Source organism: Pinus tabuliformis, chromosome 5_2 (assembly GCF_031772625.1).
Source record: "Pinus tabuliformis cultivar Carrire ecotype Pingquan chromosome 5_2, CPIR1, whole genome shotgun sequence".
In the NCBI taxonomy this organism is placed as follows: domain Eukaryota; kingdom Viridiplantae; phylum Streptophyta; class Pinopsida; order Pinales; family Pinaceae; genus Pinus; species Pinus tabuliformis.
The window spans coordinates 128,042,898-128,065,268 of record NC_142306.1 but is presented as its reverse complement, the minus strand read 5'-3'; the positions used below and the strand labels follow the sequence as shown (position 1 = coordinate 128,065,268).

The window sequence follows — 22,371 nt, the reverse complement described above, 5'->3', positions numbered from 1 at the left end:
AGGGCCGAAAGGCTAGTTGAGGCCCTCTCTCTAGGCCACATATGCCCAGGACAAAACGCAGTAGGACAGAGGTTCTTCCTTATTGTTTGGGGTTGCTTTATGTTGCTGGTTGGTACAGGTTGGCTGTAGGATACGTGGAGGAGGAGCCTCATACCCTACAGCAGATTTGGATGCCTATCATTGGACAGCAAATCCTTGATGTAGCAGATCCGAGATCTGTAGGGTGCCTTGAGGTGATTGGGACAGCTAGTACATGGCAGCAAGGTACAGCATGTCTAAATGGGACAACAATGAAGCTTGGTGAAGCATGGACAACAGCAACATGGTAAAGCATGGACAGCTGCAAGCATGGTGATGCATGGAGCAGCAATGAAGCTTGATGGAGCAAGTAAATGAGACAACAGTACAGCATGTACATGATGCAATACATGGACAGCAGTACATGAAACAATAGATGGGACAGCTAGTACATGGTGCAGCAAAGTGCAGTATGGTACATGGGACAGCAGTGGCAGCATAAAGTACAACATGATGATGTGTACAGCATGGTCATGAGGTCCAGCAATGTGGTGATGGGTGCAGCACAGTGAGGTGCAACATGATGACGAGATGCAGCACAATGATAGGTGAAGGAGTCACCTTGGAGAATCAGTTGAAGCAACATGTCTTCAACTGATCTCATGTAGAGATGATCTATTCTCTTGTCTAGAAGTCTAAGTGTTGACTTCTGTTGTAAATGTACTATCTCTCTCTCTCTCTTTGCTAAACTATTGAAGAACATATAAGAAGAATTGATCAAGGGTTTCCCCACATTGAGGTTTGTCCCTGGCTAGTGCCACATCTTGTGTCCTCTTGTCTTGGCTTGTCTTTGGCGATTTATTTCTATGTTCTATTTGCAATTTACTTTAATGCTGATGTGATTGCTAATCTGGACAAGATATTGAGCTAACTATGAAAATTGAAATATATTGCTCTTAGCATAGAACATACCTAAAATTAACATGGTATCAAAGGTGAGGTGAAGACAATGCCCAAGCAAGAGTGAAAGAGCAATCACCGAAGACAGTTGGGAAAGGATTATTTCTATGTTCTATTTGCAGTTTACTTTAATGCTGATGTGATTGCTAATCTGGACAAGATATTGAGCTAACTATGAAAATTGAAATAAATTTCTCTTAGCATAGAACATACCTAAAATTAACATGGTATCAGAGGTGAGGTGAAGACAATGCCCAAGCAAGAGTGAAAGAGCAATCACCGAAGACAGTTGGGAAAGGACAAAAGGATCAATGGATTCCTCATCCCTCTTCAAATTCACCAAGGGTGAAATCGAAGCAGAGAACATTATCAGAATGGCGCAGCGTTAGCTTATGATGGCCTACCTAAATCACTTCATCGAGAAATCCGGATCTAAGGGTGGAAGGAAAGGCAGATGACTTGTTCGACCATTATGCGAAGGAGTGTCCGACTGGCAGGGACACATCACTTGATGATGATAACAATCATTACAGGGACATCTTCAATGATCAGAGGAATGACAGGTAATGTAGGTCATCAAGGAAACGGCCGACTCTTCAGAGAAAGCAAGGAACCCCAAGTATGAAGAATCAAATGTTGTTTCTGATAAGATAAAGAAGTGTTATCTTGTATTGGCCCTCTCTTTCAAATTCTTTGGGAATCTAGCTTATTGATTGTAGTGCTTCAAGGAACTCCACCAGATAGAAGGGTGCTCTCTCTCTAATTTGGTAGAGATGGAAACATTCATGGGATTATACTTGGAGCCGATGCCACTTATCCCGGAAAGGGTGTTACCCCTCAATTGAATGAGGGTAACTCGATTCATTTACAGAATCTCTTTTATGTACCTGATCGCAAGAAGAACCAGGTCTCCATTTCAGCAATGGAAGTCAAAGGTTTCAGGGCGGCATTCATTGATGGAAAGGTACGTGTTTGAAAATAGAATTTTCAAAGATGCTTTTACTCATGGGTTCAAGGTTGGCAATTTGAATCAAGTTGCAGGAAGTCCATTGGGGACCATGTCAGTTGACACATAGCACCGAAGGTTTGTGAGTTAGATGATGACAGGGATGCCTGAATTCAAAAGGAGCATGAAGGTACATGTCTGAGATGTACCGAAAGAAAATCTTACAAGGGGACCATTCCCCTCATGTAGCAGGTCCACAGGTTTGGAACAACCCGAGGAGTTTTGAGATTCATGATCGGGAATCTCATGTGTGCAGGTGGAAGAAAGCCCTCTATGGCTTGAAGCAAATCACCCCGAGTTTGATATGAGAGGTTTGATAGCTATCAAATGAAGTTGAGATTCACTAAGAGTGAAGTCGATCCAAACCATTGTTTGAAGGTTGTGGATGACAGACCTCTCATACCAGCACCTTCTAAGAACGACCTATTTTTCATAGGTGCAGACCCTCTCACTTGCAGAAGCAAGAGGGAGTTCGAAATGTGGAATGGTAAACTGCAAACCCGTGACTACCTTGAGGATCTTAATTTTCAGAAGTTATATGGTGATGATGTCGGACCAAATTTGGGAAATGCCTCGAGTTTCATAAACTCATTTGCATTGATGTTCTTGGTGAACTTCCGTCCGGATATATGTTTTGCAGTTAGCATGGTGAGCTCATATTTGGTTGAGCCTCACTGGATTGGTGCCAAGAATCTTCTGAGATATCTTCGGGGCACAATCTCTCATGGATTGAGATACACTACCGAAAATATGAAGTTGCATGATTATTCGAAGGCTGACTGGGCAAGCAATGTAGAGGATCACTAGAGCACTTCTCAGTGCTGGTTCTTTTTGGGTTATGCTTTGATTTTATGGATGAGCAGGAAGCAGAAGTCGATTGCTATAAGCACCGCCGAGACCGAATACATAGCTACGAGTATGATCTCGTATGAAGCTGCCTGGTTGTGGAAGCTCTTCAGTGAGTTGTTTATACCACCGTGATCCTCTGTGACAACCAGAGGGGGATTCGATTGTTGAGGAAATCCCGTATTCGATGATTGCTCCAGCAAATAGACATCAGGTACTACCTTATCTCGGATATGGTAAGTCGATAAGCAATGAGGCCCCATCGCATTGAGACTGATGTACAGGTCGCAGACATTTTGTCAACGCCCCGGGGAAAGGTCAAATATGTGACTTTCCCGAATGACTTGGAATCGTTGAGAGACCTTCTTATAAGGGTCCTGCATGTTGCATGCATTGAGCTCTGGGAGCTCTAGGGGGCTTGGGGTACTTACTAGAGCAACACACGACCATAAGGCGACTCACCCTCCCGTAATGGTGCGTTGTGTATAAGGTGAATGGCTTAGCCTTCCCCTGTAATACCCCGAGGCGACTTTGGGACGGGATGATTAGTTCTCCTATCGAGGCATCCTACCCATGCAGTCTAGGACTCACGGGAAGTACCTCTCATCTGATCAATGAGTAGGGAAATGGGGTTAGGGACCATAGTAGTACTATCGATGGACGCATCATTGTATCTACCGTACTCCCTATGCTAGGATGAGCTCCATTGATCTGGGATCAATGAATCTGATTTGGGATCAGTATGAGTGGTTTGAGACACTCTCTTGTGATATTGACCTGGGATCAATAAAACTGACTTCGGGTCAGTAAGAGTGATATGACACACTCTCTTCATATGGAACTGACTTCAGGTCATTAGAGAATGGTATGAGGCATTCTCGATCAATTCTTCTTCTTCATGGTTCAACAGAGCAGTGCAGGGCACTAATGGCAGAGATAGTATAGTCGGACACATGGATCAGCAGATGGAGTTCTCCTTAGTTAAGAGGGAGTGTTAAAATTGGCAACTAGGGCAAAACTCCATGTGGGTCATCTTATTAATGGCAACTGATATTTTTCTCGGATCCCTCTCATCGAGAGGTGTAGGATTGATCTAAAGATCATCCGATTTCGATAAGTATTCATGGAGATATGAATTTATTTGTGTTATGGGACAATTCATCAAGGTCGGCCAGCAACCAAATAAACCCCACATGTGCTCAACGTTTTAGTATAAATAGAGGTGCCTTGAAAGCCATTTGGATACACTCACTTGGGATCTCTTCCTCTCTACTTGTCTTTGGGTTTTGGTGGGAGAAAAGATCCTAAGGGATAACGCTGCCCTAATGGAGAAAGGTTCTATGCTATCTAGAGGGAGTGCCCTAGGCTCTACGTTGCCCTAATGAAGAAGCCCTATTAGCCTTAACGCAGTCATGGAGGAGACTACTATATCGCAGCCAAGAGAAGTCCTAGCTGCCCTCAACGCTGGTCTAGAAGAAACCTAAGTTGTTGTCTTAAAGAAGAGACCTAGCCCTAGCCGTAGATCTAAATGGAGCCACAAACAAGCCCTAGCCGCAGTTGAAGAGGTGCCCTAACTGCAGACAAGAGAAGAGGCCATGCCCTAGCCGCAATAAAGAGCAAGCCCTAGCCACAGTGTTTGAAGTGCGGATTGGTGTGGATTCTCTGTGGAAGAAGGTTATAGCTCTAAGCAGCTAGGAAGTTGCTTAAGGGCAGATTTATGGGCAGCGTAGGTATGTCTTCTTAGTCAAATCAGGCCGCAATGTGGCAATGGGTGCAGCACAGTGAGGTGCAGCATGATGACGAGATGCAGCACAATGATAGGTGAAGGAGTCACCTTGGAGAATCAGTTGAAGTAGCATGTCTTCAACTGATCTCATGTAGAGATGATCTATTCTCTTATCTAGAAAGTCTAAGTGTTGACTTCTGTTGTAAATGTACTCTCTCTCTCTCTCTCTCTTTTATGAACTATTGAAGAACATATAAGAAGAATTGATCAAGGGTTTCCCCACATTGGGGTTTGTCCCTGGCTAGCGCCACATCTTGTGTCCTCTTGTCTTGGCTTGTCTTCTGCGATTTATTTTTATGTTCTATCTGCAGTTTACTTTAATGCAGACGTGATTGCTAATCTGGACAAGGTATTGAGCTAACTATGAAAATTGAAATAAATTGCTCTTAGCATAGAACATACCTAAAATTAACAGAATCCCTTTCCCGGAAGACATGGAAGGATTGAACTTTCTTGCTTTCTAAGCAAGGTACTATGTGTTCTAAGGAAAGGAAAGAGAGGAATTGAGGGTTAGGTTTATGGGATAAGACTTGTGAAATAGTTTCCCAATCCCTAAAATCCTTGTTAGAATTGGTATCCCGGATGGTTCTTGAAGAATGGTCTTTCAATGGAGTGGGAACACACAGGGCCAAGTGGACCCAGTCTAGGGTATGTGTAAGGAATGTAGCAACCAATGATATCAAAGAAAATATAATTAGTCAAAGATGTTGTTTTGACCTTGGGGAGTGCTAGCCTTGGGGATGGTAGGGCAAGTTTTGGTCCCCAAGCTAGGACTTGGTTTTCTCCCAACTCCACTATCAGAATGTCTTCAAATTTGGAGGAGGGCTAGAGGAAAGGCCAGCCCAAGAGACCCTAGAAGATCGAATTTTTTCAGTGGTTAACTTGCAGGAAATTGATGCCCTATGCACCCCAATGTGGCTAGACTTGGGAGAAGGTGAAAGAATAAGAGTTTTGATGGCCACCACCCTTGGTAGATCAATGCCTTAATCCTTGGGAGCTATGTTGATTTTGTGTAAGATTTCTTGGTTCCCGGTCAAGGAGGCCTCAAAATTACTTCACAAACCCTCTAGGTCAAATGTAAGCAATCTTGCAGCTTTTATACTTCAAATGCACAAGAGGAATGGCTTATCAAGGTCAAATTTTACCCCTAGGAGATTTCACTCACACTACATGGCCCATACATGGAGAGAACGTTATAATGGATACAATTCCACAATATTAAGCAATAACTGCATGCAACAATTAACCCTAAAACAACGAAAATCCCAATCCAGCGTATATGACAAAAGTAACAAGAATAACATCAGAATTTCGTACTTACATGTAGTAGAGTATATCCAACCATTCACAAATGACAATAGAGAAAGCTCCAAGAGAAGATAGACCAATAACCATACATCAAAATTCATCCATAAAAGCTCCAATTCATCCTCAAGAAAAAATGCGAAATTCTCTAAAACGAGAGAGATCCAATCCAAAGTGATGATGAGAAATGATCTCACCTCACTTGTATTTATACACATCTTAGGAGTTTGAATTAGCCTCATTGGCCTACATAAGCCCCAAAAATAAAATAATGTGCTAATAATACAACTTTTGGTGACAAGCCCACCAAACTAGCTCATAAATGAAAAAGTAAGCCTCTCAAGAAGTCAAATAAAAAACTATGCATGTCGTAGGGCCCTCTAAGAGGCCTAATGAGGTCCATGGGTGACATAATGAAGAAAAAGACCCTCAAAAGTAGTGGGAAGGACCCTCAAAAGCAATGGGCAAGGGGGTGTGGCCCCTTGTAATAACTTGTGCTCCAAATGACATCTGGGGGCACACAAGTGTCCTCATGGGTCACCAAACAAATTGAAGATCCCTGTAGGCTACCCTCAAGCGCTAGGATGATGGTGTAGGTGATGCCGCATCATCGTGGGAGTCCTGGATCATCTGCCAAGTGTATGGTGTAGATGTGGGGCTAATTGGGCATGATCAATCAAGTGCATTTTCCTCGTCCAATAAGTGAATCACGAGCAATCTCTGAATGGCTGTGGGGATCCATGGAGTGCAATCTGTTGTTGTGGAGGCCCATGGCTCTCAACACTCACCCTATATATGTCAATGTAGCCCTCTAAAGGGTTAGGACCTCGTATAGGGAGACCAAACCCCAAATGGAAACCATCTGCAATCCTGCATAAGATCAAATCCGTCCTCTAGCCTTCCAGTACAACAAGTCATTAGAGAAATCGAGTAAATGAGCTTACCTAATCATGGACCACAAGTGGGGACTTCCTAATGGTCTGCCCTTCCATAATGGGCTTTGGGATGTACCAATGTCTCATAAACTCCAAATGGGTTAACCAAGCACCCTATTGGGTGGTTGCTACCTCTAAAGGAGAAAATATAGTCAAGGTACATCCGTCAAAAGGTGGTGGCATGTGACAGATAGGGGAATGAAGTAGGGGATGAGAAGGGGCAGCCTAGGTCACATGTTGGGGTACAAGGGTAGCTAATAAGAGGGAAGCCAACACTTTGGGTTTATAATGTGTAGGAGGGAGCAATCGTAGTACATGAGATACCTCGGCCTTGGTTTTTCCACCCTTCTTTATATGCCTTTTGCCTTTTATGATTTTCTTTGATTAACTGCTCAGGGCTCAAGGGGTTAGAGCATGATGTGTAAGATATAGTAGTGGAATCCCCCTTTTAAGGTGGGGCAGTTCATCGCCCACCAGGGGTTGGGACAATCATGGGTTCCTATATGATGAAGAAGGCTCATAGAACCTGTAGGAACTAGGGTGATGGCCATGATGATGGGGTAGAGCTCTTGTGTTGGCTTTGTGCCCACGTGTTAAAATGTTTTTGTCCCAGCCATCTTTTGCATTTTGTGGTACTTTTCCTATTGAATGTGGCCATATATGCTTTTAACTTTCTTTTCAGTTGCATCAATCTTCGGGCTTCATTCCAGGCCATGACCCAAGGTGTGGACAAGGGGAAGGGGCAAGCTAACCCTATGTGGACCCAGGTGGGAGAAATGATGGCTAGGGTAATAATGAATGGAAAGAGGGTAATATAAGCAGATAAGGGAGCGGGACCACACAACCAAAATTGCGATTTCCTGTGAAATACCATCCCTGAAACCAAATGGTCAGTAAAAGAGATCCCACGAGACTAAAATCCAAGGTTAAATCCTAAAATGGGTCTAGGGACAGAAGCACAAACCTAGCTCATCCTTTTTGTCGAATCCCCCCATTAATCCATGCCCAAAAGTGTCCATGATAAGCAAACTACAATACTCAATTTCCAAATGACAAGGCATACCTTCAGATTCGAGAGGCCCACCTTCAAACATACGATCATGGCAGATGAGCGAAGGACCACATGGCAGGCTCAAGTGGCGGAGAAATGGCACAATGAGCTAGTTGATGGTTGCAAGGAGCTGCTAGCTGTCACCTAATGACCATCTTGGAGAAAAAAAATTTCCTAGGGATATTACCCATAAAATGGTGGGTAACAGAACCAACAGTGCAGAGTCAAAGGTGCAACACCTGAGCACAGCCGTCACGGGTTCAAAAAGTTGTGAAAGGCGTTAATTGGGAATTAGGCCACGTGCATAGAAGACTCACGCATAAGGGCCAACAGAGCTAGAACATCAACACAGATCAGTCAAGTGACTATGGGGTAGAGGTTTGAAGCCGCTGTGAGCAATCGCCGCCATATCGAGTCGAGGTTCAGCGGGTCATTTGATCATGGAGAGCAAGCCCACGACATTGTTGCACAAACGATGTGGAGGAGGTGGTTGAATGGTGAAGGGGCCAGAGCCTATAGCATGACTAAGTGCGCGACAAGGCTTTGATCCGTGATTGTGGAGGCAGACCAAAGGGCCACACAATTAAAAATTAATCTAAAAAAAAAATGTCGTTATACTTCTGAAGTGTCCGGCCAACAGGCAACAGACCTGGGTAGTGTTCCAAGGGTGTGAAAATGATTGTAGGTCAGTTTGACAGGGATGGCTATTAAACTATGTTACGAGGACAGGTTGGACGGGGCAAGAAATTTTAGTCTATGGAAGGAGCGTATTGTTCTATTATTTTAGGAGTTGGAGTTGTGGGACATCGTGGAGAAGGTAGTCCCAATTCCTGCAAATCCTACTCAGATCACTGAGTTTAATAAGATGAACGTGAAAGCCAAAAAAATAATCTTGGACTCCATTAGAGAGCATGTTATACCTCACGTGACAAGGAAGAAGTATGCCTATGAGATGTGGGGATCCTTAACCAAGTTGTGCCAGAGTTCAAATCAAAACAGGGAGATGGTGTTGAAGGAGAAAATGAGAAACGCTAAGATGTTTTAAACTGACACAGTTGCATCATACCTAACCAGGATCACTCAAATTAGAGATGACTTGGCAGTAGTGGGGGAAACTATTAATAGTGAAGAATTAGTCAGATCAACCTTGAGTGGCTTTCCTCTAAAATGGAATGCCTTTATTGATGGGATCGTCACACAGGAAAATATGTCCAGTTCAGATGATCCAAGCGGATATTGGTGGCACCAGCCTATTCCACTTGGACCCCCACCATTATGTCTTTCAATTTTTCAGTTTTCTTAATTGTAGCACAGATTACTATTTTTGGCAGTTTACGAATCTTGAACTTTTGGAGCCGTTTTGAGGCCCTAAACAACGTTTTTTTGGAAAAACGGGCAAACATAACTCTTTGACTGATGTTTGCAGCCGAAAGTTGTAGTCCTCGAATAGATTTTTCTGACGAGGTATTGTGTGCGTCAAACAGAGATTGTATGCCAAAGTTACGACCCCGAGAAGTTGATGTACCAATTTACCCAAACGGGACCCATAGTTTTGGCGCTTCATCTCCTAGGGTTAGGTTCTTGGATGTTTAGGGTTTTCCATTATTTCTCAATAATAAATAGGTCTTAGAACGTCATTGTAACATGGTTCAGAGGCCTGTAGGCACCACTTCTCAGAGATAAGCTACAATCGCTCGAACTAGTTTATTTCCATTTTTGTATGTAAGCATATTTCAGTTCTTTGATATTAATGAAATGAAGTTTTATTTCCGCTGCATCTCTGTGTATATGTGTGTATCTTTGTATTTTGTTGCATACCTGCATAAGTCTGGATCAGTGGTATCAAAGTTGTCTGCTCTTTCTCTGTTTTTTTTTTTGCATGTCCCCAACGAAGTCAGGGTATAAGGAGTTAGGGCTCAAACTGGTTGAACCTTTGCAAGACCAACCTCACAAACCCCGACAGCCTCCCATGGCGAAAGAAAAGAAAGACGAGGGAGCAGGAGATGCTTTCAAAATATTGCTCGAGGAAGCCCTCGAGTGACAGAGGAACGCGATGATGGATAACTTTGCCCAGATCCTTCGGCGGCTACCGACAAGCGACGCATCTTCATTCAGCAGCCACTTTGGAGATGCCACTCCTTTTAAGTTACAAGTTAATTTTGATATTCCCATATTTGAAGGCCAGATAGATGCAGACGTCATAGATAGATGGTTAAATTTGTCGGAAGGATATTTTCCAGTTCATGACCTTTCCAATCAGGAAAAGATTACTTTTGCACTTCTCAAAGCCGCTCCACATGTCAAGGACTAATGGGAAACGTACTGTGAACAAAAGGACGAGGGAATTCTCATTGTTTTTAGCCGCACCCACTTGGAATTCTTTCGGAGACGCCATCAAGGAACAATATTACCCTGTCGGGAGCTATGAAGATAAATACATAAAGTGGACCACACGCTACAGCAGGGAAGGGACCAAGATGTGTTGGAGTTTACAAATGTTTTCCATACCCTTCGCACGAAGCTGGGTATCAAGGATTCTAAGTGACATTTGGTACTCAAGTACTACAATTGTCTACACAAGTACATCCAGGACGAGATGGAGTTCCTCGACATCTCCTCACTTGGCGTTACCTATCGATACGCTATCAAGATCGAGCAAAAATTTAAACAAAAGAAACGAGACTTTAGATCTGCAAATCTAAAGCAAGGGAAAGGCGCCCCCAAGCTGCAGAACAAAGGACAAAGCCAAGGTGGGGTGACCCAGGACAACCCGTCGAAGCCGCAAGCGAATAACAACATTACGAAGATAAAGGACAGATGAGTTCCATAAGAGCCCCACTCACAACACAAGTGACTGTTGATCCAAGTAGTCACTGGTGGTCGAGCTGAAGGCTTCCGAATCAGATGCATGTTTTGAAGCTGAGTCAGAAACTGACAAGGGGAATGCCAAAGGGAAGCAAATTATCGATGCGGAACCTAGTGCCACCATTGCCGCCACCAAGATCCAGAAGGATGAGCCCGAAGATCTAGAGGAGGGGGAGCGGCTCTTCCACTCACAGATGTAGGTGAAGGGTTCCCTGTTGCAATGTATTGTCAATAACAAGAGCCAAAATAACCTCACTTCAGCAGAGGTCGTTAAGCGGTTGGGCCTACCAACCACACCACACCTGAAGCCATACACCATCAGGTGGCTTCACCAAAGGCAAGATCTTCGCGTCAACCAACAATGTTGCCTTCCATACAACATCAAGCCCTTCAAGGATGAGGTACTGTGTGATGTTTCTCCTCTTGAAGTTTGTGATGTATTATTAGGCCAACCATACTTGTGGAAGCGGCATGTTGTGTATGAGTTTAGGCCTTGCATTGTTATTATTACTTTGGGTAATAAGTTGTACAAGAAACTAGAGGTAGCACCACCTACCGCCATTTCTTTGATCACTGTGAAGCAATGCAGTAAGATCATTTCCCATACCAGAAAATTTGTTTCCCTTATGATTCGCCCTTAGGGCAAGAAGATTGTGGCCATGGCCTCCAAACAAAGCTCCTTCGCACGGCAGCAGCAGATGGACAAGGTTGTGGAGTACAGGGACATCTCCACCTAACCCACAGGGGTACCCCTACACTGTCAGGTCAAGCACTCCATAGATCTAACACCAGGTGCGGTACAGGGACATCTCCACCTAACCCACAGGGGTACCCCTACACTGTCAGGTCAAGCACTCCATAGATCTAACACCAGGCGCACCGCTACCCAATGGACCGATCTATCGACACTCTGTTCTGGAGAACAATGAAATCAAGAGGCAGATTTAGGAGTTGTTGCAGAAAGGGCACATTAGGCCAAGTTCATCACCCTGTGGAAGCCCGATCGTGTTGGTACAGAAGAGAGATGGGACCTAGACGCTTTGTATTGACTATCGGGTGTTGAACAAGATCACTGTCCGGAACAGGTAACCAATCCCACGGATTGATGACCTTCTAGACTAGCTTAAGGGGGCCAAATATTTCAGCAAGATTGACTTGAAGTCTAGTTATCACCAGGTACTGATTGAACCCTCCGATCTGTGGAAGACTGCCTTCAAATCCAAGGAGGGCCTTTTCGAATGGCTAGCCATGCCTTTCAGGTTGACAAATGCCCCCGCAACCTTCATGAGGTTGATGGACGAGATCTTGCGACCCTTCACCAACTCATTCGTGGTGCTGTATTTAGATGACATTCTGATCTTCAGTCTAAGTTGGGAAGAGCACCTCCACCATATTTGATAGGTCCTCCAAACCCTGCAGCAACACAAGTTGAGTGCCAATTTGGAGAAATGCACTTTTGGTATAACCCAAGTTCAATATCCGGAGTACTTCATTGATGAGCAGGGTGTGCATGTGGACCCAGCCAAGATACAAGTCATTCGGGATTGCCCAGCCCCGACCACTCTAATAGAGCTCCATAGCTTTCTGGGCCTTGCCAACTTCTACTGCAGGTTCGTGTTGGGGTTCTCTCATATCACTTGGCCCTTGAGTCAAGTCACCAAGGGAGGAGCAAAAGCAAAGTTCTTCTAGTCTGAATCCCAACAGAAGGCATTTGCCGAATTGAAGCATTGCCTCTGCTCTGCACCAGTGCTCACATTACCGAACCTACAACAACCATTTGAGATCAAGACAAATGCCTCTGACTATGCTATTGGTGTAGTTTTTACTCAGCAGGGGCATCTAGTGGCATATCACAGTGACACACTTTCAAACACAGTTCGGAAGTATCCCACCTATGACAAAGAGATGTATTCCATTATGCAGGCCCGCTGACAAAGGAAGCATTACATTCTAGGGAAGGAAACGATAATCCACACAGACCACCGACCCCTGCATTTCATACAGACACAAGGGAAGTTGCAAAACAATCACCATTAGAAATGGTCCACATACCTACAACAGTTCCATTTGAACATTAAGTACAAGAAGGGCAGCACCAACAATGTTGCAGATTGCCTCAACCGACCACCAGTCATGGCGCTGACCACTGTGCTCGACTCTTGTGGGCACAAAACTGCGGGGTGGCCGCATCTTTACAAGAGCAATCTAGAATTCGGCAACACATACCATACGCTCCTGGAAGGCAAGCAAGTTCCAAATTTTCACCTCTAGGATGCACTGTTATGCCACCTGGGACACCTCTGTGTTCCTTCAAGCGAGCGTGCCAAGATGATTTGGGAGGCACACTACAGTCGAGTCGTTGGACATTTCGAGGTAGAGAAAACAGTGTAAGTGCTACAAAAGTATTTTTATTGGCCGAACCTTCAACGGGATGTTGGGAAGTACATCAGATCCAGCATTCCCTGAGCATTGCCAAACCGACCATCAAGAAGCAAGGCTTATATACTCCTCTACCTACTCCTAGTCGACCTTGGGAATCCATCTCCATTAATTACATGTCGGGCCTTCCTTCTACTAAGCATGGCAACAATTGTGTTTTCTTGGTCATCGACAGATTCTCTAAGATGGCCATTATGGCAGCCTGCAAGAAGAGTATTAGAGAAGAAGCCACTGCTAAGCTCTTCTTTGAACGGGTGCAGGTACACTTTGGGATCCCATAGTCCATTATCTAAGATTGGAACAGCAGGTTCCTAAGTACATTTTGGTCAAGTCTCTGGTCGATGCTGGATACCAAGCTCACTAAGTCCACGGCGTTCCACCCCCAAACTGATGGCCAAACAGAGGTTGTCAACATGATGATCGTACACATGTACAACTCAAAGCATCCACGCACATGGGATGAAAGTCTCCCCTATGTCCAACAGAGCTCTCCATAGCTCAACTGGCCATGACCCTTTTCAGGTGGGATTGGGATTCCAGCCACTATGTCCCATTGATGTGGTCGTAACATTTGCAGCTACTCCGGCAGATTCAGCTCATGTCCAATCTGACGCTGACAGGGCTAACAGCGTCATTGAGCACATTCAGCAGGTCCACGACATATTGGACAGAGCCAATGCTAAGTACAAGAAGCGTCATGATCAACATCAGGTGCCACACAAGTTCCAAGTGGGCGACAAAGTTTGGTTACATTTGCAGAAGAAGCGCCTCGCTGGGCCCCACCACAAGTTTCGCCCGCATCGATATGGGCCTTACACCATCACTAAGGTTGTGAAGGACAATGCCTTCAAGCTCAGCATTCCGCCATTCCTTGGCCTGCACCCAGTGTTCAATGTGGACCACCTTTGACAATACTTTCCACCATTACTGGACACATCAGACATTGCAGAACAACTCACACCAACAGAGTTAAACCCAGACTTCATGGAAGAGGCCACAACTGATCAGATCATGGACACACAAATCAAGAATACTGACCAACAGAAGATCCAACTGTATCGGATTGTCAAAGTTGGCCAACTCCTGCACCAAGGCAAGTGGCTCACCAAGGACCAAGTTCAACAGAAGTTTCCCCATCTCATGGAGGCACTCACCGCAATGGGGACCATTGCTTCTTAAGGGGGGAGGATTGATCCAGGTGGATATTGGTGGTGTTGAAGAATCTAGGGAAATTAGGTGTAGTGTGATTCTTCTTGACTTGATAACAATTTGTGGAGTCCTTTTACTTTTCTTATTAGCTTAATCTTCTTCTTTTTCTTATTACTGCACGTGTGTGTACTTCATCAAACTGCTACCAAAAACATAAGAACAAGAACACAAGATGTTGGCTCTCTGCTAGGGCCAAAACCTCTCTTCTCTTGAGAGGAAAACCCTTTAGTAAGTTTATCTTATTGAAACTTCTTATTGATTAATTCCAAACCCTAGACCCCTGATAAGAATATCATCCAAGCACAAGTCAAGTCCTTTCTCCTTTCTACACTTTGTTCCCCGACACTTACTTCTTTCGGCACTTCGTTCCCCAGCACTCCGTCCTCCTCCTTCTAGCACTTCGCTCTTCTTTTAAGTGTTGGTAAACCTGGTTACACTTGCTCTAGAAAAAGTACCTTTGATGAGACCCTTTCCTTATGATGATACCTTTCTACTCTTCTCCAACCAACGAACTTGTATGACTGTAATGGGAGGGTTGTTATGACAGCAGAGACAGCCTCTTTACCTTTGCACGTGTGACTATTTTCCTTGTGATGTTGACCTCTTCCTTCTTCGCTTGAGAGAGCTCCTTCTACGCTTGAGTGAGGGGCCTTATAGGCCTACTTAGATTGCCCAACTAACAAAGTTATGTGACTGTGATGATAGTGTTGTAATGACCGCAGGAAGAGGCTCTATTTCTCGCATGTGTGACTGTTTTCTACCCTAGAAAACAGTCCTCTTAACTTTGGCCTAGACTTCACCATGTACGTTGCACTAGAGACTCTGTTTTTTGTCACTTGATCTTTGCTTAACGTTACAATGGAGTGGACAACCTCTATACAAAGAGCATTGTCCCTCCTTTTAGGCCGACTTGAAGGTTGACTAGAAGACTGCAAGCCGACTTGTCATTTATAATTCGGATTGCTTCTTTTGTAGGTGTCGTTGCATGGAGGAGACTTGTTGACTTTGCTTGCAGGTATTCTCTTGAATCTAATACATAAACATACAAGGTGTAACATGCCCTTGAGGTCTTCAACCTTTTCTTTTGACTATTTGACTCACCTATAGCACTTTAACTTGTGCTAGACCTATTTCAATGAGCAAGAAACTCATTGACATATATTATAAAAATAATATTTCTTTTCTTGAATAAATACAAATATCAAAAGTACATCTATGAAGACCGAACCTAGTTACACTTCCTTCAACAAGTGGCACCGTGGCGCCCGCCTATTCCACTTGGACCCCCACCATTGTTTCTTTCAGTTTTTCAATTTCCTTAATTATAGCACAGTTTACTATTTTTGACAATTTTTCAGGTCCTGAATTTCCAGAGCCATTTTGAGGCCTTAAATTTTTTGGAAAAACAGGGAAACATGAGTTCTTGATTTATGTTCGCAACCGAAAGTTGTAGTCCTCAGATAGATCTTTCTAATGAGGTATTGTGCGCGTCAAACGAAAATTGTATGCCAAAGTTACGACCCCGGGAAGTTGATGTACCAATTTACCCAAACAGGGCCCATAGTTTTGGTGCTTCATCTCCTAGGGTTAGGTTTTTGGATGTTTAGGGTTTTCCATTGTTTCTTAATAATAAATAAGCCTTCGAGCCTCATTGTAACACAATTCAGGGGCATGTAGCGCCACATTTCTTCTCAAAGATAAGCTACCATCGCCCGAGCTAGTTTGTTTCCATTTCTGTATGTAAGCATATTTCAATTCTTTGATATTAATGAAATGAAATTTTATTTCTGTTGCATCTTTGTGTATATGTGTGTATCTCTGTATTTTGTTGCGTTCCTGCATAAGTCCGGATCATTTGATAGATTGTGGGATGACTTCGTATAGGAAGAGACAAGGAGACATTCCAAAACTGCATGCCGACATGATGGAAAGGATGATGAGGAGAAATTTGCTCTTGCTATAAAGGGATAAGGTAAAGGGAAGTGGGGGATCTACTTCCATTAAGGACATGAGCAAGGTGAAGTGCTTTGCGTGTCACAAGACTATTCACTATGCGAGACAGTGTCCATACAAGGAGGAGGATCAGGTGGTTGCATCAGCATCAACTGAGATTGATGACCTTTATCTAGTTGCATGTGTTTCTGACAGTAATATTGTTGTGTATGTGGGTAGTGGGTTATGGCTAGTGGATAGTAGAGCGTCAAGTCACATGACGTGGATGAGGTCAATGTTCCACAGTGTTTCATAAACAGGCTCAGATTGCAGTGTGTTTAGTGGGACTAGTACCATGCATGCAATGAAGGGAGTTGGATGTGTCATATTTCAACTAGAGTCAAGAGGATTTCTGGAGGTGACGGAGATGTTATTTGTTCCAGGGTTGATGGTGTACATGCTCTCAATTTCAAACCTTGGAGGTGTTGAGAAATCAATGCTAGTAGAATTAGGGTTAGATTTCTCTTTCTTGATAATTACTTGTGAATTATGTTGGCTTCTTTTACTTTTTTGTTATATTATCTTTCATCAAGCAATTACCAAATTATGTGTGTATAAAGATCACAAAAGCACAAGACACAAGATGTAGGCACTCTGCCAGAGCAAAACCCAGTCAAGATCTCTTCCTTCAATAGTTTCCTTGAGACCCTTCAACCTAGACAAAGACCTCCTACAACCACCAAGTCAGCCTCCTCTTCCAGCAACTTCGACCTAGAACTTTGACTTTGAAGCAGCAGCACTTCGACCCAGCGAATGGCAGCAGCAACAACTTCGACTTTGACAAGAAAGACTTCGATCTCATAGAGGAATCCAAACGAAAGAGAGATAGATAGCCCAAAATTTCAATCTTGCCTTTTTCTCCCTTCTTCTCCAACTTCGCACTTCTTTTAGCCTCCTTTCCTACTTCACACTTTTCTAACTCTTTCTTCTAGATATCGAACTTGTGAGAGAGTTAATGAATGCTCCAAATGAATTCGATCTACTTGTATGTATAGGTTTTAGGTGAGGTCAAATTGCCCTGTTTGAGGCCGACTTGCTGTGGAGGTGTCCAATACCTAATTTGACTCAATAATAAATTTTTTTACATGATTCAAAAGCCCAAGAAGGGTCTCATAAAATGTACAATGACTCTAATGACTCAATATGAATCCTAAGAATCTACAATGGGGATTTTAACTAATAAAAGATGACCCAAGCATTAAACCCATACTTTAATAAATCATTGTAATAATAATAATAAATTTATTTTTCATTCTTTTGACAAGTACATTACATAATGACTCAAATACATTTATGAAGATCGAACCTAGTTACATTCTTCAACACTCCCTCTTAACTAGGGAGGTATTCATACTTACACATACAAGTACATGGAAGATCTCAAAACATATGAACTATGAAGAGTTTAGGCACCGCAATGCCATGGACTAGATTCCTGACCAGGGCAATCTATCCAAGGTCTTCCAACAGTTTAGGCACTCACGGTGCCACAGACTAGATTCCTGACCAAGGAAATCTATCCAGGTGGGACTAAGATGGACTAAAGCTTTCAGCGAGTCTTGGTACCATCAAGCTTACTTGTTAACCATCAACCCAGGGATCCAGGTGCATATCCGAGGTCAGAGCTCTATGACCAATGCCACCCTCCCTACTTCGGGATCTAGACATCAACACAGTGTCGGTCGGATGTCTTCCCAGGCAATGTGTCTCATACACAAAGCCTCAACACTCTCGATTATTCCAATCGGTAGCAAATCCTCCCCAATCAAATAGATCGATAACAAATCTCTCTCGTGTAACCAGCATGCTATCAAACCTTTGAGAGATTTACCTATACAAACACAACCCCAATCAGTAACAAACTTTCAAATGTACATAAGTAAACACAAACCTCTGGGGTCTTTCAGACAACTAGATGTTGCTTCTCAATTTATCACAGTAGGACTTTCAAATGAATCTTGACAAAAGATTCCTCAATCATACATCTTCCTTTCCTACTTCACATGCAGCAACATATTCTACAATCAAATCCTGCTTTTCTTATCTCAGCAGCCCCTCAAAATGCATTCTCCAATTTTTTCTTTCAAGGTGTCCATCATGACTATGATATGCCCTCCCTCTCAACTAGGGAGATTCCTTTCATCCAAGCTCCCTCTTAACTTAGGGAGCTCAACTTCTTTTATATGACATCGGAGAATCTTTCATGGCTTCCATCCTTCTTATGACCATCATCATTCATATAACTTTCTTCATCATGCTTATCATATCAACTTTACTTATGAGCATCTTCACCATCTTGAAGATTATGTACCTGCACAACTTAGATAGCAAGTACAACCAAATCTATAAAAGCATGAAGTTAACTATTTCATAATCATTCAATAACGGAAGCATTAGACTTTATCATCAAGACTTTGAGCACCTCAATCAAGATAACAACTTTTATTATATCTAGGGCTTCAATATTTCTTCTAGAGGCATGACATACCTTACTGCAATATATTGCAAACTCTAGAAGCATTTCAAACAAATGCATTTAACAACTTTAGCACTCATATGTTAGACTTTCACTAGGATTTAGTGCAAGATCCTAGATTTCATACATGAGCCATCAAAAACCAATCACAACCCAATTTCAGATTTCAACAATCTTTTATAAATCTCAGATTATCACATTGTCATCATATATTAGAGATTTGAACTTCTACTAAGGTTTAGTTACAAAACCCTAGAATTCACAAACACTACCATCCTAGAGAATCAAACTTCTTCGACTAGGGATTAGTTCCAAACCCTAGGACTTATGATCATCAACAATTAGGTCAACACACATCTCTAGGATTTCATCATCATGCACAAGTGTATCATAACATGTGTTAGTCAAACCCAATGACACAAATATCAAACTTAATCAGACTAGGGTTTTGATCGGAGATACACACATATACCTAGGGTTTCATTTCTAGGTCATTATAAGGGTCTTGGTTATACACCCAACCAAACCCTAATGATCTAAGGGTTCAATACATAACACAACAAACCCTAAATTGTCAATACTTCAAAGGTTTGGGATTTCAAACATCACCATTCAACCCTAACAAGTCAGGGTTTTTCATAACCATATCAAAACCCAAACATGACATCATCAAAAACTTCAAACATCAAGAATAGTATTTAGACCTCATCAATAACCTAAGTAGGCTGGGTTTCATACATTATCATCGACATAACCATAAGTTAGGGTTTTTACACTGAACTTTCTTAGGGTTCCACAAGAATAATCAAAGATATGAGGAGGGTAGATTTATCTAATGATGAATCACCCAATCAAAAATCTTTATGATTCAAGAGAGCTAGACACAATAAAGTTAGTAATGTAGAATAGTTTATCAAGAATGAATATACTTTTATCATGAATTGAAACAACACTTATAGTTTAAGACATACCTTTTGTTGCTTAACAGACCTTGTAATTCCAATGCTTTGTCTTGAGAAGCCTTCTTCCATAATCATTGAGTATTCAACAAGCTTTTCCTAAACAAGGAAAATATGAATTGAAATGTGATTAGTATTTAATACAAACAAACTTAGATAAGTAACGCAAACCAAAAAATGAAAAGGTAATACAAGGAGTAAGATACTTATCTTTGGAAGTTGGTGAGGGCTCCCTTCAAACTCGAGGGATACCTATAACCTTATAAAAATAATTCAAAAATGTTTTTCCAAAATATGTTAAACCTACAAATCAAAACATAAAGGAAAGCAATTCAAAACTTAGAGTAGAAGGATATGCAAGGGATAGAGTCCCTAAGAGTTCCTAGCAAATAGGTCTTTGACTTCAGATCCTTCCATCTTGTTCTTCTTTGGTGAAACTTCTTTGGCAAAGTTTGCTTGATCCCTATCCCTCTTTTATTCCTAGGATTATCAGGACAATCACTTCTATAGTGACCCATCTTGTGATAATTGTAGCATTCTATCTTGAATAGGTCTATCTTCCTTCTTGGCCCTTTAGACTTCTTGATTTCTCTGTAGATTTCTTCACTTTTCCTTTTACTAGATCCAAGACTTTATTCTTTTCAAGGATGAGATCTATCCTCTTCTTCCAAGCATTGTAATTGGATGCTCCTTCTAATTTGTTCTCTCCCTTTTATTGTGTTAGACATTGTCCTTGAAGATAGTAAGTTTCTTTTCTTATAAGGTCTCCTTATATGATCCTTTGATCAACTTCTGGAGGTTCCTTAGATCCTTTTCAACAAATCCTTAAACTGCCTTTTTCCTCCTCCTTCACCTTAGCTCCATTCTCCAGCTTCAATGATGTTGATCCCAAGCCTCTAACAGCATAGTTTTTGTTGTCTCCCAATTCCACTACATGAGAAGATGGTTCCTTTGATAGAGTGTGAAGTTGTTTACTCTTCCCTGTCATATGCCTTGATGCTCCACTGCCAATAATCCATGCATTATCATCTGTAAGTGCAGCCAAGAACCCTTGACTTTTGACCTTGTTGAATAAGTAGTAGAAGATCTTCTTGATCCAGCTTCTTGCAGTATTGAATCCCATTCTCATATAACTTATCATAGAGGGAGTAACCATTTCCTTCAAGCCAACAGAGTGATCTTCAATCTTCCTTGACCTTAACTCTGATTCCATGCTGAGAAATCAATGCTAGTAGAATTAGGGTTAGATTTCTCTTTCTCGATAATTACTTGTGAATTATGTTGGCTTCTTTTACTTTTTTGTTATGATATCTTTCATCAAGCAATTACCAAATTATGTGTGTATGAAGATCACAAAAACACAAGACACAAGATGTAGGCACTCTGTTGGGGAAAAATCCCTATCTAAGGGGAAACCCAGTCAAAATCTCTTCCTTCAATAGTTTTCTTAGGACTCTTCAAACTAGACACAGACCTCCTCCAACCACCAAGTAAGCCACCTCTTCTAGCAACTTCGACCTAGAACTTCGACTTTGAAGCAGGAGCACTTTGACCCAGCAAATGGTAGCAGCAGCAACTTCAACTTTGACAAGAAAGACTTCGATCTCCTAGAGGAATCCAAACGAGAGAGAAATAGATAGCCCAAATTTTCGATCTTGCCTTTTTCTCACTTCTTCTCCAACTTCGCACTTCTTTTAGCCTCCTTTTCTACTTCGCACTTTTCCAACACTTTCTTCTAGATATCGAACTTGTGAGAGAGTGAATGAATACTCCAAATGAATTCGATATGCTTATATATATAGGCTTGAGGTGAGGTCGAATTGCCCTATTTAAGGCCGACTTGATCTCCTTGAGGTTGACTTGGTGTGGAGGTGTCCAATACCTAACTTGACTTAATAATAAATCTTTTTACGTGATTCAAAAGCCCAAGAAGGGTCTCATAAAGCGTACAATGACTCTAATGACTCAATATAAATCCTAGGAGTTCACAATGGGGATTTTGAGTAATAAAAGATGACCCAAGCATGAAACCCATGCTTTAATAAGTCATTGTAATAATAATAAAAAAATTCTTTTTCATTCTTTTGACAAGCACATTATATAATGACTCAAATACATTTATGAAGACCAAACCTAGTTACATTCTTCAACAGGAGGATGTCGGATATAGAGTTTTGTTTCGAGATGGATAGGTGTTTCTATATTCAGAGGGAGTGATCTTGGGTGCAGTTGTAATGCTTGGAATCAGACAGAAGCAGTCATGCAAGTTGTTGGGACAACGTGTGAGTATATCCAAGCGGGTCTTGAATACAAGATCAATGTCAATTGTAGAGAGGAAGAGTGATTCTTCAGCTACTCCCAAGAGCGTCAGTTGGTATGATATGACATTGATGGATGCTTAGGAGCAGAATCCTTGGATCGTGGTTGGATATGACAAGTTCTCAACTCATATTTCAGATCAGGTAGCAAGACAGGGTTCAGTTTCAAAGGAAGCAACTACAGATATTGAGATGGGCCAGGAGAC

The 22,371-nt window shown here is 42.3% G+C and overlaps 1 protein-coding gene across 2 annotated transcripts in view; it reads right to left on the bottom strand.

The window, feature by feature from the left end:
* EMB3131 (Pentatricopeptide repeat (PPR-like) superfamily protein) overlaps positions 1 to 22,371 on the bottom strand; it is a 78,076-nt gene that overhangs the window by 38,709 nt on the left and 16,996 nt on the right. Inside the window, exon 2 of one of the 2 annotated variants that reach the window (XM_089436033.1) lies at positions 19,860 to 19,946. The exons of the other annotated variant lie outside the window; for it this stretch is intronic. The gene's annotated coding sequence lies outside the window, so the exon portion shown is untranslated. The remainder of the gene's footprint in view (positions 1 to 19,859; positions 19,947 to 22,371) is intronic. 2 annotated transcript variants of the gene reach the window in all.